At 46.2% G+C, this 15,107-nt stretch overlaps 1 non-coding gene across 2 annotated transcripts in view; it reads left to right on the forward strand.

Annotated features, from left to right (window-relative positions):
• Positions 1-1,185: 1,185 nt before the first annotated feature.
• Positions 1,186-15,107, forward strand: part of Gm4983 — a 72,976-nt gene continuing 59,054 nt past the window's right edge. For both annotated transcript variants that reach the window (XR_003950239.1, XR_003950238.1), the window contains exon 1: positions 1,186-1,792. This is a non-coding gene — a transcript (predicted gene 4983). The remainder of the gene's footprint in view (positions 1,793-15,107) is intronic.

Here is a 15,107-nt window from a genome sequence, read left to right on the forward strand (position 1 = left end):
CTGTACTATAACACAATACCCTCAAGTTATACATGCTGAGATAGGTGTGTCCCTGAGACACTAAATAGAAGGATGTTCACAACGGTGGAAAGTGGCAGAGAGTTGCAGAGTTTTGGGATTGCAGTTTATTGCCTTGCACAGGAATAAAAGCTACCCACTGGCACAGCTATTTTTGAAGGCTGAACTTATTCACAGGCAGTGCTGGTAAAATACCAGAAGCCATACATAATGTCTGACTTCAGCTGCTACCTCATACAGCATATTTGTACATGGGAGCCTTAAAAAGACGGACTGGTCTACTGTCCTATGGCAGCAGGAGACCACTTTTATTTCCCATGTTGGGCTTATAACGTCCTTCACATTCCCTTCTTTTCAGACATACAAAAGGTTTTTGTAAAGTTTCTCTAGGTTGTATTGTTGGCAGCAGCAGTAACCATGCCTCTTGCCTCGGGGAGTTAGAGGGTGTGATTATTGACTAGTGTCTTCAGAACCTCTGGGTTTTAAAATACAGCTGAGAATTTCTGAATGAGATATAGATGAAAATGTCCTAATTCAGATGATTTATTGGCCCAGTGGTTCTCTTGGGTATCCCCCACTTCCCACAGCACATCAGTGCATTCTATGATTTTCTCAGGGTGAAGCCTGGCCTAGCACACTAAAACTGTCTTCAGGTAACTGGGAGTGTCCCTAATTGTACAAGCTTAGGGGACAGGATGCTTACTAGGGGTTGGAGTATTCTTCCAAGTCGAAGGTCATGGGTTTGAATTTCCATTCGGCTTGTACCATGGTCAACTCCCTATGCAAAACACCTGCCTTTACCCCTGGCTTCTTAAGGCTGTGAGAGGGCGCACACACAGAACATGGTCCCTATCATTGCATCCCCAACTAACTGTCCCTACATCTTGTCCCGCTAAAGTGCCCTGGAGGATTTCACTGTCCTATAGGGGGCGAGCTACCCACACTGTCTCACTGGCCCTTTCCTGAGGTTCTGGTGGGGAAATCAGGGGGTTCTGAGGCTAACGTTGGGATTGGGGAGCAAAAGGGTGGGCTCCCTTCCAGCTGGGAAGCCAGTATCCCCGGTTCCACTCCACGCCCTCTGGGCAATGTTGCTAGAGGTCATGGCGGGTGCGGGGTGGGAGCCGGGCACCGCAGCTCATGAGAGGGCGCGCCCTCGAACCCCAGCATGTCCGGAAGGCAGATGCAACTTGGCAGCCCACAGTCACTGACAGGCCCTGAGCGCACGTAGCCCTCCTTGCTGAGGCCTCCGCCTGCTGGCGGCGCGGTAGCGGCGGGCGACCCGATTGGCGGCCAGGCCTGCGCCCCGCCCCGCCGGGCGGTCCTCGGCGCCTCCCCAGCCGGGCCCTCCCCTTTCCGCGGGAGGCGTCCCGGACGGAGGCTTGGTTGCGCGCAGTTCCCACGACTGTGCGCGCCGGCGTCTGGGCTCCTTTGCAGAGGACTCGGTAGCTGCAGCTCCGAGAGCACAGCGGGCAGAGCTGCGGGCTGCGCGCGCCCCTGCTGCCACCGGGCGTCCCGCCGTGGCTCCCGCGCCCCGCGGCGACTTCCGCGCCCGCGCTTCTCTTTGTTCAAGTCCCCGAGCGGCGGCGGGGTCGGAGCCCGCGCCTTGGGCGACTGAGGCGGCGGCAGTCCGGGCCCCGGCGCCCCGGCGATGCCGGACCAGATCTCCGTGTCCGAATTCGTGGCCGAGACCCTTGAGGACTACATGGCGCCCACGGCCTCTAGCTTCACCACGCGCACGGCCCAGTGCCGGAACACCGTGGCGGCCATCGAGGAGGTGAGCGGTAGCATAGCCCGCGCCGGGCAGGAGGCTAGGGTCGCGGGGATCGCGCTGCGCCCTGGGCACCCGGTAGGCTTCCGCGCTTGGTGCCCGATACCCAGTGCCCTCCGCCTGCGCCCACACCCGGGAAAAGTTTCTGGTACCCCAAAGCCGGACGCAGCCGGACCAGCAGTGCCCGACACAGAAGCCCTTTGTTCCCTGCTCTAGGGAGAGGCTGCTTGGCCACCTTGGGCCTTTTTTGGGAACGCTCAGTCTGTTCCCATTTCCAGCGCAAGGTTTCAGGTTCTTTGCTCCCATCCTCGGAGAGGTCAACTTCGTCTGCAGAGTCTGTGGCGGCTTCGAGCCGGGGACCCCTGCGAGCTCTGCGCCCCCGGAGTGATGGGTCTGCCTGCGCGGACCTCTCCAACTTGTTATGGAAGTAGCCCGGCGGGGGCAGCTGTGGCTTCTGAGCCAACATGTAGAGCAGATGCAGGGACCCCAAGCTGCTTAGGCACGGGTGCCCATCCCATCTTGGGAGGCCTGGCAGTTCCCACTACGTGCCACAGAGCAGCGCTGTAGAGGGATGTGGAGAATGGTCTCTTTGAGGTCCAAAAGGTCTTTGGTGGCCGCTTCTGGGCTACCTGTGTGGTGCCTGTTGACAGTTGGCTCCTTTGCCCTTAACCTGGATAAGTTACCCACCTGGATAACTGCCTAGTCATTGTATTGAGTGGCTAAGCAGTGAGCTCTCCAGACCCTGGGGAACAGGGACTGCGAGAAGGAAGCAGTTTGGGTTGAAAATTGAAGCAGGCTTGGAAGAGGCTGTGTGAGTCCAGAGACCACAGCTGTCCACAGCTTGGGAAAGCCTCACTTACATCATTTTCTTTACCTCCCCAACAGAATTTAGAATTTCGTGCTTTCAGCTCTGTAGGCTTTGTGCGTCCAGCTGGACTCACAAAAGGTAGCTGGAGAACGAGACACACATGTGTAGCAGTAGTGAACCGATGACTACATTTCCTTTGCTCAGAATTTTAAGATCAAGTTACATATTTTAAAATACTTGTGTCAGAGGCTGGTGTTCGGAGAGCTTTTAAATTAAGCTATGTCATTACATCCTTTCCCCTTGCTTGAACAAAGCATTCGCTATTAGGCTTTGCCTGGGCGGGGGGGTGGGGTGGGGGACTAGACTATTATTCTTTCGTGTAAAATATTTGACTTTGTAGACCTACACAGTCAGGACTAGACTCAATGAAAAATACTAGGTTCAGCATCCTGCTCTTGGAAGTGAGCTAGGGTATCCGTTCTTCTCCTTCACCCTAGTCCCCTTTCTTTTTTCTCTCCTGTCTTCCCAAAGATCTGCTTGTAAGTCTTTTGTAGCAAATTCAGTGAGAGCAGATTGGTTTAGTCCACTTTTCTCAGCCTGGCCTTTAGGTGCCACTGATGCCTTTAATGAGGCAGGTGGGGGATGAGGGGGATGAGAGCCCCTCCCCCATGAGGGCCCTTGAAAAGCACTAGGAAGATAGTCACAGTGTTTTGAAAATACGTCATTAATGCTTATGAAAATGATTAAATCCAAAAAGGTGGGATTCCCTCTGTGGAAAGTACACTTGTGTGTGATGTCCTTAAAAGACAGCCCATGTTTATAAAGTTAGGACGCTTCTCTCATTGTATTGAATCAGTTAGGTGTCAGTAATACTGGCAGATGTTGGAAAGCCTGGCAAATAGGAGTTGCAATTAAAGTTGGCATGGCCTCTCTCTGATTAATTGTAGTTTATTTTGGAGGAACCCAAAGCTGCTTTTCCATGCAGTGCAGGAGATTACCCAAGAGCTCAGTTACTGAGTAGATTAAAGAGAGACTGGATTTGGTCATTCTGTTAAATTGCAGGCTGGCTTCACTCAGCCTCCAAAGCAGAAAATGGATTTGAGTTGGAAACAGGGAAAACCTGAACTCTTTGCAGCCTTATCTCATTTTAAGTGAGGCCAGCATCCACTCTAAGCTAATAGTGTGTATGAACTGATTTGAAGGGTGAAAGGACTCAGTGTGGATTCCTTAAAATAATGCTTTCTTTCTCCTCCTACATTATTTAATGTTTACTTCCAAAACCAAAAGTTGTTCTCTGTCTAGTGTAATAACACACCATGTTTACAATACTTAGACTTTAAGCAAATGTCTTTTTATGGTCAGATGAGACATTAGGGTAGGTTTAGTGACATACAAAAAGTTACGCATTTCATAGAAATACAACTAAAAAAATAAGTCCCTGCTCTTCTACTTAAATGAGTTATGGAATTAGTAAATTTATCTGATTAACTTTGGCAAACCTGATTGTTCCCAATGGAGAATATGTCTAGCTGTTGTCATTTTCTGACTGAAATAGGCTTTCTTGACTTGCACACCTGTAACTAGAATGTCAGTAGTTAGCCAGTGCCTGACCTGTATTACAGGTATCAAACTGTTGTGTTTAATCTCTATCCCTGCTGTGCAGATAAGGAATTTGAGGCTAGGAGATTAGTTCAGGTTATAGACACAGCAAGTGGAGTTTAAACTTGGCTGGATGCTGCTTTCTCAAACTGCATGGCGTTATCTAATGCTTAGTTATGGTGCTTTCTCAAAACTGCCCATAGCTAGATCAGCCACCTCCAAGTCAGGCTCCATCACTTTCCAGTTGTATGAATTGGGATGAGACCCTAACCGCCCATATATACTTTTACCGTTTACAGTCCAGTTCGCAGTATAGATAATCATGTCTATTTCTGAAGGTTCTGGTACAGTACCCAGTAGACTTAGTAAATGGTAGCTGCTTTACCAGATTTCACTGTAGTTACTGTATAGACCCTGGAATGAGAATGGAGGAGGGGAGAAGAAAATGGATGAATGGATGAAGGCGTGCATATAAATGGAAATTGTTGTCCCTCCCCCTAGGTGTGCCTGTGTGTGGATGGGTGTGTGTGTGTGTGTGTGTGTGTGTGTGTATGTGTGTGTGTGTGTGTGTGTGTGTGTGTGTGTGTGTGTGTGTGTGATGGCTCCTGTGCTGACTGAGGCCAGAGGCTGAACTTGCAAAGCTTTCCTGAATCAGTTCCCCATGGCCTGTCTCTGCTTCCCCTAAATCCTGGGGATCCCCATGCAGGTTCACAAGCTTGTGCAGCAAGCACCTGACCCCCTAAGCTCATTTGGCATTGATGTAGTTTTAAAATAAATTTGGTATTGACTCTTAAGTATTAAAATTTAACTTTTTTCTTCCATGGCCATGAGTCTCTTATTCTGTTGTCCTTGGTTATCTTGGAAATCGCTTTGCTGTTCTACCAGCAAAAGGAAAATGACCTTCTGGACTGTACAGACTCCCAGGGGGATGCTGTTCATGGGGCCAGGCTCCGCCTAGCAGTTCCAGTGGGAACTGGCCTTGCATTTGATTCTGAGTTGTAGTCCTTTGTGACTTGTTTGTAAACCAGCTCCTTCAGAATCCCAGGCTAACAGATTTTGAATCTATGGTCAGAAAGATGCCCCCCTTTTCTCAGTGTATCCTTGGAAGGGAGTAGGTTAACAGGCGATCATTTTATGCTGCCCTGAAATCTGAATTGGTGTCTCTGGGACGTCTTGAATCAGTTAGGGTGGAATTGGTTTCCCTCCAGCTGAATTCAATTTCTCTTTTATGATTAGTAGTGCAGTTACTATGATACCACTCCTTGTGCATCCCAGCTCTTGCTGTGGTTCATTTGGGACCTGCTGCTGTGTGTTAGGTGAAGGGATTAGACATCTCTTCTCTTTGAAAGAATCTGTGGTTCCATGGGGAGAAACCGATTCTCCAAGCAGATCAGTGACGTGAGGTCATGTCTGCCAGAGCATCCATGTCGATGATGTAGAGAACAGGAAGACTAGGACCACTTACATGTGATCAGAGCATCTGTGGTGATGATGTAGAGAACAGGAAGACTGGGACTGCTTACATGTGATCAGAGCATCTATGATGATGATGTAGAGAACAGGAAGACTGGACCACTTACATGTGATCAGAGCATCTATGATGATGATGTAGAGAACAGGAAGACTGGGAACACTTACATGTGATCAGAGCATCTGTGGTGATGATGTAGAGAACAGGAAGACTGGACCACTTACATGTGATCAGAGCATCTATGGTGATGATATAGAGAACAGGAAGACTGGGAACACTTACATGTGATCAGAGCATCTATGGTGATGATGTAGAGAACAGGAAGACTGGGACTGCTTACATGTGATCAGAGCATCTATGATGATGATGTAGAGAACAGGAAGACTGGACCACTTACATGTGATCAGAGCATCTATGGTGATGATGTAGAGAACAGGAAGACTGGGAACACTTACATGTGATCAGAGCATCTATGGTGATGATGTAGAGAACAGGAAGACTGGACTGCTTACATGTGATCCGGGATGTGGATGAAAGGCCTTGAATGGAAGCCTGGTGTAAGAGGCTCCAAGGTGCTTTAATCAAGTCTTCCATATCTGTGTCCCTACCTTAGAGAAATATTTATCCACTCTTGTGTTGGTGATCAACTAGGCCTTTGGTGGAATTTTCCTATCCATCCAGACTGCAGAAGGCTCCTTAGGCCAAGAATTTACAGAGGCCTTTCATGGTGGGGAACTGCACTTTTGGCTTTTGGTCAGCATTGTAGCCCTAGAATGAGTCAGCTCTTTGCTAACATTACTCTGTCTCAGATGCTTGGTGGCCACATGGGTTGGTGACCACTCTGTTGCATGTGTAGATTCAGCACTTTGTTCTCCATACTTGTAGGAAGTCTTGTTGATGAGCACAGTTTTAGGCCCTTGCAACTGCAAAATCCTTCACCTGACAGCACCAGTCAGTGAGGTGTGGAACTTGCAGAGCCTCAGGTTCCATGGTAGAGCTGTGGAAATAGAGTGTGCATTAAAGTGTGCATTTTAATAGCACTTTCAGGAGCAGTGTGTGCAGCAGGGTTTGAAAGTACTGTTGTAGGCTGCCCTGAGTCCTGGCTGTGTTCAGAGTTGCCTGGTGGGGGAGGGGGTGTCTGTGGACTGGAAGAACCTGGTTCTGCTCTCCTGAATTCTGATTTCATAAGATTTGGGTGAGGCCTGGAGCTTTTATATTTGTAAAAGGCTCCTCCCTAGTTGATAATCACTGATAGACAGGTGATTACGTCATGTTGTGTGCCAGGTAGTGATGAATCAAGGTTATGCATAACTTGGGGATAGGATGTGGTTTTGGAGGGGAGGAAACTGAAGTCAAGACAGGCATCTCTGCAGAGGTGACCTTTGAGCAGTCTGGAATGTAGAGGCTGCCTGCTTGCAAAGACCTAGGCATCGAGGAGTCCTGGAAAAGGGCTGAGATGTGAGTATCAGGGCAGACAGAAGGCCTGTGATCAGAGGTGAGGGAGAGCAGAGGGGCCTGTGTGGAGGTGTGGTTTAGGTCCAGATAGCACTGGGCTTTCTTTACCTTGGGGAGAGAGTTTGCACTTTGGCTGTGGAGTGGCGCGAATCTGTTAGAGGGTTTGGGGCTCAGACTCCCATGGTCTGATTTCCTCTTTAGGATTTACTTTTTATTGATTTGTATCTGTGTGTGACACTCGGATTGCAGATGCCCTCAGAGCTTATGCAGCTGGAGTTGTAGGCAGCTGTGAATTGCTTGGTTGTGGGTGCTGGGAATGAAACTTGGAACCTCCAGAAGAGCAGGAAGTTCTCTTACAATAAACCATTTCTCCAGTCACTGCTTCACAGTTTAAAGACATTTCGGTGCTTGTTCCTAGGCCTAGGAGAAAAGTGAAGAGACCAGCAAAGGAGTAGGGGTTCATTTGGGTGCTGCGGTGGTGGCAGTGCAGAAGTGTCCTTTGAACTGGGTGTCATTCCCTGATTCTTGAAGCATGGGTCTCCTATCATCTCCAAGGTAAAAGTGGCACTGTCCAGCATGCCTTAGTGGTAGAAGGCAGGTCTACTGTGAAGATTGGCTGGCTGGAGGACTTGTATTGAAAGCAGTCTTTTTTTTGTTTGTTTCTTTGGTTGGTTTTGGTTTTGGTTTGTTTCTTTGTTTGTTTTGCTTTTTGAGACAGGGTTTCTCTGTATAGCCCTGGGTGTCCTGGAACTCACTTAGTAGACCAGTCTGGCCTCGAACCCAGGAATCCACCTGCCTCTGCCTCCTGAGTGCTGGTATTAAAGACGTGCACCACCACAAATGGCTATAACTAGCATTTTTATGAACTTTAATGCTATGTTAAGAAAATGTGCTTTTGCCAGTTGTTTGCCTAATACCAAATGGTCAGCACCGAAGCCAGACATATAAATAATATTGTTCAGATTGTGCAGGCTGTGTTTACATGTTTAGGGAATATACATATATGTATAAAATAACAAAGGAAAAGAGCAGTTATGAATTTGAAAGAGAGGAAGCGGGGATATGTGGGTTGGTTTGGAGAATAGAAACGATGAGATTATATTACAATTTCAAAAAATAAAGAAAAGTAATTGTAAAGTAAGAAAGCATTAAATGGGCTTATTTAAGATTATTTCTTTTTGAGAGAGGTCATATTGGCACCATGGAGTCATGTGACTCTGGGTTTCAGCAGTTGATAAAACAGGAGTCCTGACCACTCTGGTTGGTTCTTCAATGTCCTTTCACTGTACAGAGGTGGGTTTCCTTAGTGCAAGCTGGTGTCCATTGAGTCTCTGCAGGCCAGCTTCCATTGTTGTCAACTTAGAGAAGCCAAGACTGACAACTCCAGAGATATCAAGTGCTAACCTCTGGGGAGGCATCAGAGGCCCTTTTTTAGAGGCTTTTCTTTTCTTGTTTTACTTTTTAGTCAGGGCTTCAGGGTTGCCTTGAACTCTGTGTACCAAATATAACTTTGGATTTCAGATCCTCCTGCCTCTGCCTCCACCTTGGAAGGCTGCAATTACAGCATGTGTTATCATGTTTGTTTTATGTGGTGCCAAGGATCAAACCCTGGGCCTCTTGAATGCCAGGCAAACATTCTACCAACTGAGTTGCCTCTATAGCCTCTAGAGGTGTTTACTGAAGAGAGGCCTTCACTGCCACACAGTGAGTTGTCTACTAATATACCTGGTCCCTTAGGGCTGTGGGTTCCAGAAAACCATCTGGGTTGTGTACATAAAGGCCTCATAGTGAATGGACTCAGGCTGGGTCTTCCAGGTCAGGAGATCTGTGTATGGTGGCTGCTGCTTCTTAGAGGGGCACAAGCTAAACCATGCCAATTAAGGTAACTGTTAGGAACAGACCTTCCACCTAGGGCTGTCCTCATCATCAGGATCCATTCTTCTCAGATCAAAGAAAAAGTCTCCAAAACTAATACCCACAGGAACATGGCAGAAGAGTGGCTAAAAAGAGCATCAGAGGATACATTTGGTAAAACACTTGTTTTCTGGATATAATGCGACCATTGCACCCTGGGCAGTGCCATTCCATTTATATGCACAAGATCCAGCCTAACAGATATTGAGTAATATTGCATCAAGCAGCACTAAGTGACCTTAGTAATGATGATGATGGTGATGAAGAAGGAGGAGGAGGAGGAGGAAGAGGAGGAAAAAGAGAAGAAGAGGAGGAGGAAGGGATGGAGAGGGAGGAGAAATGGGGGAACTAGGAGGAAAAAGAAGACACAATGGAGACATGAAGGTGCAAGTGTCAGAGAGGATGTAGGTAGAGGTAGGAATGAGAGATAGAAACAATCAAGATATACTGTGTGCACATATGAAATTGTCAAAGATTGAATTAATAACAAATAAATAATAAATCTTCCAGTTCAGCTCACCCCTGCTTCCTGACCATTGCCTTGCCTCTAACAACCCTAACACTAAGAACCCTAATCCTAACCGTAACCCTCTAATAGCCTAACCCTAAGTCTAACCCTGCTTACTATGAGGGAAATGTGTTCATTATACCTTTTGAAGTGAAAAACCATTTCTTAATCTTGATCTTTTGGATCATCAGATCCACCTACAATCTAGGCAATAGATTCTTTTGGCATCCTACATACATAAAAGACAATGAACAGGGTTGTTCTTTCATTTTTTATACTTGACCTATTTTTGTATTTTAGAAAAGGCGATTTGCGTGTTTGAGTTTTAAAATTGGCATTGGAAAATACTTATTTCTTCAGAATTCTGGTACATGCTAAATATCAGCTGTAATATCATGCAACATGAGACAACCCGTCCTTGATTTTTCTAAGTTCCCTTGGCCAAGAACCTTTCTATATTAGATATTAGAGAGACATTCTCTTAAATTTACTTTCTGTATCCACGGAAAAATTCATTCTGATTTGAGATATGTTTATCTAGAGAACCTGTCCTAATACAACTGTGGCTTTTCTCTACTTTGCCACTGATGGCGATGTGCTGGCTACCAATAGGGCTCAACAGTGTTTCCCTTACGTTCCTGGCTTTCCTCCCAGGGTTGGTTGGTACCTATCATCTGGGAAAGGAAGCTGCAGTCTCCCTGAGCCCAAAACTGAGCTAGAAACAAAACTCTTGTTTCCTAAAATCCCTCTTTAATGTTCATTGCCTGGGCACCCTCCCACTCAGATTGATAACCCCACTGCACCTTGGGTAATGGGCTATGCATGTTCTTCCCCTGGATTTCAGGAAGAAGAAGGCAAGTGATGTGAGGCAAGCTCAGGCAAGCTCTGAAGTCATGTCCTGGTAATGCAGGATCATTGCTCACGGAGGGCAAGAGCAGGCAGCTGACTAGCCTGAGCTGGAATGTGTTGGGAACTAAAAGGTGGCCCTGGGGAAGAAAGGAAAGGGGGGAAGGCCCACACCCTGCTAGAGTTCCACCTATGCTCTGGTCAGAGATGTGGGAGAGCTGCCATACACTCTCTGCTCAGCCCCAGGTGGTCATCTAAGCCTTTGACCCACTCTTTGGGTCTGAACAAGGGGCTCCTGTGCTTACAGATGGGCGAGCACCACTTTGAAGTGATGTTAGCTCACAGAGTCAGCTGACTCTTGTTTGTAAGGTGTGCAGGGTTTTCTTGACTGATAATTGAGAGAGGACGACTCAGCCCACCATGGATGGTGTTCCCCTAAGCACATGCTCTTGAACTGCATAAGAAAAGAGGTTGAGCAATCCATGGGAGCAAGCCAGTGAGCAGCATACTTCCATGGCTTCTTTTCCTGTTCCTGCTTCCAGGTCCCCGCTTTTAGCTCTGCCCCAACTTCCTGTCATGATGGACTACAAGCTGTAAGATGAAATAAACCCTTTCCATCCCAAGTCACTTCCTTTAATGGCAGTCTATCCCACCAATAGAAAACAAACTAAGCAAACTATTTCCTTACAGTGTGGGGGTGAAGAGTTACAAGCAGGTACACGGGTGAACCCTAAGAAGGCGCACTGGAAACTCTTCACACAACACATCTGATACATCCCATCTAACTACATCCCCTCCACAGCCATTGTGGTTTAATAATCCCTAAGTCCCAGACTAAGTACAATTGGGCCGAATTGAAAATGCCTGCAAGGAGAAGCTGGAGTCTCACCTAAGGATCCAGGGACTCCTTTTCTGAGGAAGGTCAGCATTCCACAGGTTGCTTCTGATGATCTCTTGAGAGAATGCATGGTTGATGGGGGAGAATGCATGATAAAGATGATGTCTGTTTTGGTCAGAGGGCTGTGTTCTACAACAATGTTCACCTGCTAAAGGCCCTCTGGCCAGCATTCCAGTACCATGATTCCTGCTATTCAGCTTAGTCCTTGGGATCCAGCCCTCTGGGTTAGGGTCAGAGATCAGCTCCATTCACAGTAGCAGCAACAGGTGTAGGACTGAAGGACCCAGGTCTATCTTTTGAAGGCTCCTTTCTACTTCTCATGCCAACTGTTCTTTATCTCTGAGTCCAGCACTTTGGTAAGCCTGAAGACAGAGGTTTGGACACCAGTGTTTTAGCACCAAAAAATTTTCTCATCCAGTAATCCCATCTTTTTTTCTTTCTGAGAACTTGTGTTTCAGACATGGAAAACTTAGCATTACTCTATACAAAACTGTTCCTTGTAAGCAGATGTTTATCATGAAGGAATAATCATCAGGCTGCATAGTATAATTATTTTATATATGCTAAACTCTATTCAAAAGATAGCTATGAAATTATAAGATTGAAAGCAATCCCATCTACCAAGTACTTTTGAAAGCATAATAAATTTGAATGGTAGCAAACCCCATAGACATGAACACCATAGACCACACTAAAGCATCCATAACAGTAGAGAGCCTAAGGTAACAGGTTTCATGTAAAATAGATCCCTAATGACTAGGGAGTGTTTCCCAGGGGAGTCCTGGTATGTAATGTAGATACAAACTGTATTCTATATTTGTTTGTTTATAATAATAGGATCTCAATATAACTATGGCTGACCTCCAACTTGTTGCAAGGAGGGAAATGGCCTTGAACTTTGATCTTGCCTCCACCCTCCAAGGACTGTCATAACAAGCCTGTACCATCCCCACACCCACATTGTGCAGTGCTGGGACTTGAAGCCAGGACTGAGTGAGCACTCTATCAACTGAGTTCTAACCCCAGTCAGTCAGACATGCATGTGTTTGCTGAACAGATCTTGAAAGAGTTAAGAGCCTGGATACCAAGCACTCCCTCCACCATGAGCTTTACTGTTCTGACCACACTTCCTTTTACATCCACAGCCTGCTCCAGCTCCAGAGACACAGGCTCTGTGGTAAGCAGAGCTATACTAACTGACATGCTATAAAAATCCAAAGAATTAGGAAAAGCCCACAGTCTGCCTTTCTCCTAGCAGCCAAAGAATGTGCTTCACGTTTTATTGCCTAGGAAGATGAAATTGAACACTGAGTCTGAAATGGAGGTTGTTCTGCTAATTTGAAACCCTCCTACCTGATGTGTGCTGGGATGGCATAGGGCCCCTTCTTAGCCTCTTAAATTTTAGATCACTGGAGCAGAGGCTATGAATTTTCAAAGGTTAGTGCTTGCATAACTCAGTCCTTCCACCCTTCTGTTTTCAACACCTCCTGATGTTTGCATCCTTCCAGGATGATAGAGCTTGAGAACCAGAGCTGCATGCAATCACTTGCTCTCTGATCTCCTCCTCTTCTCTGCATCTCCAAATTCTGTCAGTGCCAAGAAGCTGCCTCACAGGTTGCCAGTCTGGAAGGTTCTTCCTGGAGCCAGGGAGATGACTCAATGGTCAGTGAGAGATGACTCAGCAATTAAGATCTACTGCCCCTTCAGAACATTTGGGTTTAGTTCCCAGCATTCCCAACTGGGGATCGCAACCAAGCTCTGGCTTCTGGCTTCTATGGGAAAGTGCACTCATGAAAGTACCTGCGGGTGAGCACACACACACACACACACACACACACACACACACACACACACACACATGCACGCACACACATAATAGAAAAATTTTTAAAAGATCAAAGTGCATAGTGGTATAAAATTTAATTCCAACACTTTGGGAGGCAGAAGTAGGCAGTGTTCTGTGAGTTCGAGGCCATCCTAGTCTATATAGTGAGGTCCAGGATAGGACCTTCTATTGCAGGTCATTGGTATTTCCTGGCATGCCTCAGTTCTTAAAGGGAGAGGACCCACACTGAAACCCTACATTATCTCCTAAGTTAAGCACACTTATTTAGCTTTGTAAGTAGCACACTGGAGATTATAATAGATGCACTAAAAAGGCTTTGCAAGAATAAACTGTGCAGATTCATTGCTAGGCACAAAAGTGATGCTTGGACCAGACCAGTAACATGGCTCAGTAGGTAACAGTGCCCACATGCAATTCTGACATCTTGAGTTCAATCCCTGGAATCCAGAGTAGAAGGAGAAAACTTACTCTTGAAAATGGTCCTCAGATGGGGCTGGAGAGATGGCTCAGTGGTTAAGAGCAGAGACTACTCTTCCAGAGGTCCTGAGATCACTTCCTAGCAACCACATGGTGGCTCACAAACCATCTGTAATTGGATCTGATACACCCTTCTGGTGTGTCTGAAGACAGCAGCAGTGTACACATAAATAATAAATAGATAAAACTTTAAAAATAAAAAAAATTTTTGAAAAAAGAAAAGAAAATGATCCCCTGACTTTTGCATGCATAGTGTGGTACGTGTGTGATATAAACAGATTAATAATGATAAAAGTGATAAAATAATTTTTAAAGTATTAAATAAAATAAAACTATTAGAAACGCGGTCCTTCATGAACATGTTGAGTGGATGAATGAAGAAATGAATGAAAGAATGACTGAATCTCAGTTTTCAAGGATTTGTATATAGAAATGAGCTTACCATTTCACCAAAGATGTTAGGTGCATTCCGAGTTCGATTCCCAACCTGCTTTTTCCTAAACTGATTAATCTCAACTAAAGACTGACAGGATTTAGTCACAAATTCAGTCAAGCTTCTCACCCAAACACCCCTTCTGGTTTTCAAACCTCACAAGCTTTACTATGTCTAGTCCGTGGGGAGCTGTTTTCATCATGGGGAAGTTACCTATTTCTCTTATTTCCAATGTCACCCATAGGCCATGGAGCCCAGGAAATCTGCAGGTCGATCTTGCCAATTGTGAAGGACAAGGGGACCTTTCCTCCCCATATTCACACAGTCTGCATGGCCTTTTGCCCTGCTTCACTAAAGCCTACTGTGAGTTTATACCTCCCATGTAGGTCTGTGTTCAAGAGACTTCTATTCCAAATCATGCAATATTGGGAGAATGCTCAAAACCCCCTCCTTGGGCTAAGGAACAGCTCAATGGCAGAGTGCTTGTCTGGCAAGCTTAAGACTCTGGGTTTGACTCCCCAGGACAACAACAGCAACAGCCAAACCTAACCAACTCAATAAAAATGAGCCCTCTTTCCCTTTCCTATAGAAGGCTGTTTGTGGAATATGGAGCAACACACAGGGTACACCTATCCCTTACAAGATTTTTGGGTCTTAGATGGACAGGGTCCTCCAGTAGAGAAAGACTGTGAATAAAGGCATTTTCTATGATTCAAAGGGGGACCTTTCTGTACTCTTACCACACACACACACACACACACACACACACACACACACACACACACACACACCTAGGCTGGCCATGAGAAAAGACACAGCATTCTGAACAGGTGGAGAGGGGAGGTTTTGCTGGAGTATTCTGTGTGTTGGAGTTTATAGCCCATCCTTGGATAATACTTCTGAAATAACGTGGGGCTTCTGTTGATGGAATGAATCCTGACGTGAGCACCCACATGGCAGTTCACAACTGTCTGTAACTCTAGCTCAAGGAGATCGGACATCCTAACACAGACATTCATGCAGGTGAAATACCAGTGCACTAGAATGAAAACGAATATTTTCTTTA

Source organism: Mus musculus, chromosome 12, assembly GCF_000001635.26.
Source record: "Mus musculus strain C57BL/6J chromosome 12, GRCm38.p6 C57BL/6J".
Taxonomy (NCBI): Eukaryota; Metazoa; Chordata; class Mammalia; order Rodentia; family Muridae; genus Mus; species Mus musculus.